Raw genomic sequence first — 1,822 nt, 5'->3', positions numbered from 1 at the left:
ATGATAGCTCTCTATACTACATGTTTTCATACCATCACAAGAGGAGCAAAACGCATCAAACTAAGAAACTGGTATTCCAAATCAAATTGATTGTGACTAAAACCTTTTCAATCTGAATGATTATTTTCTTTAATTCAATTGTCGACTATTGCATTTTTTCTTCATTTCAAATATTCATTAAACAGTCTAGAACTTTTGAAATGAAATTATTATTATACTAATTCTAGGATTGAAAACAAAATTACAACATATGAAACAAAGGAATTTATGTAATTGTTTATTTCCAGTTAATCATTGAACACAATCAAATATAAAATCATAAATTCATATCAACGTACATATACATAATATTGACCAATAAAAACAATTTGAGAATGTCCTGTTTTCAATTTACAAGTCAATAAGAGCTTCTCCTTTCATAGTACCCAACTGCTGGTCACTGGCCTGAAAGATAGAAATATATTGATAAGCAACTAAGTAGAATTAATCTAAAAATATAAGTATACGAACTAAAACACCAAAAAGTAAATGCGTGACTTAAGATCAAGATAACAACATTAGAACCGTGGTATGAAAGCATAAATGTACTGATGAGTCAAGTGATATTTTTAATATAAAACTTCTTTTCATGCTAAATATTATTCATTTGATCAAATATATATTGACATTTATAAAATCAAATACACTTCGGATTCTTACCTAGAAATATAGTTGCTACTGTGCATTATTTCCTATTTTAGCATGTCAAGACAAATGATTTACTCTGCACTTCTCTCATCTAGAATAAAACAATACATATCAATAAAAATATAAGAAAGCACAACCGCTTATAATTATTGAAGAAAAACAAGCATCTTTTAATTTATTTCAGCAAATGTTGATTGTGCATTTAGGATATGCTTACTAAAACAATGAACTCGATATGACACTGGTTTTGCGAATGATGCACTCGGCAGATTCCGTTTAATTCCCTTCATGTTCCATTATAATCTGCCGAGGAGTTTACCAAATGAAAATAGTCCTCACAAACTCCTTTCCAAGAATATATACATATAAAATAATAAGTGCTAGCTTGCATGATAGAACATTATACAACTCTTATCCATCACAAGATAGTTTGAACACTAAAAGCTCTTACAAGCACTTGTTTCGTGGGATGGTTCCCCCTTTTTCTTCTCATGCATTGACTATACAGTAGTGTACTTGTAAATAATACTTATAACTGTCAATAATTATTTAAAATTGGCAGTACAAAATAAAAATCAGTATAATTATAACTCCTTACCTTTCTGAAACAGTTAAGTTACGATCAGTTATGGTCAGAAGTAAACAACGTGGCCTTTGACTTCGGGTTCTTTGTTCCTTCTTCCCGCTCAAAAATTAGCACGTGGTATGCATGCCGTCTTCGGCCTAAATGTGTTGTAATTCTAAACATGTTTAGGAAAGTGTCTAAATATTGGAAGTGCTTAGAATTGAAACACGTCTAGCTTCATATACTTGACGATGTAGCTAAACATGTTTAGCACAACAACATGTTTATTGCGAAGTGCTGACAGCCTAAACATGTTTAGTGCGAAGTGCTGAGAGCCAAAACATGTTTAGTTTTTAATATTTAGAAATTTTAAAAACACTTTCCTCAACACATAAGTCTTGCAACACGTTTAAATTCTAAGCACTATTTTTACAGTGTACGCTTAAACATTAATAAAAAGCTGATTTTGAATAATGGAATGGACTGCTGCAAGCCGTCAGCCCTCAATTTTGGCAATGTATACACCAAATTAAAGCTTATTGATAGGGAAATAAACTGAGTGTAAACGAT

The 1,822-nt window shown here is 30.9% G+C and overlaps 1 long non-coding RNA gene across 1 annotated transcript; it reads right to left on the bottom strand.

Moving 5' to 3' along the window:
- Window positions 1-283: 283 nt before the first annotated feature.
- Window positions 284-1,519, bottom strand: LOC139492525 (uncharacterized). The gene is made up of 3 exons (XR_011656877.1): window positions 1,286-1,519; window positions 700-778; window positions 284-444 (listed from the first exon to the last, which is right to left on the bottom strand). It is a non-coding gene; the product is annotated as an uncharacterized lncRNA (long non-coding RNA).
- Between the last annotated feature and the right edge of the window lie 303 nt (window positions 1,520-1,822).

The sequence above is a fragment of the Mytilus edulis genome, chromosome 10 (assembly GCF_963676685.1).
Source record: "Mytilus edulis chromosome 10, xbMytEdul2.2, whole genome shotgun sequence".
NCBI classification, from domain to species: Eukaryota; Metazoa; Mollusca; class Bivalvia; order Mytilida; family Mytilidae; genus Mytilus; species Mytilus edulis.
This window is presented reverse-complemented; position numbering and strand designations above follow the sequence as displayed.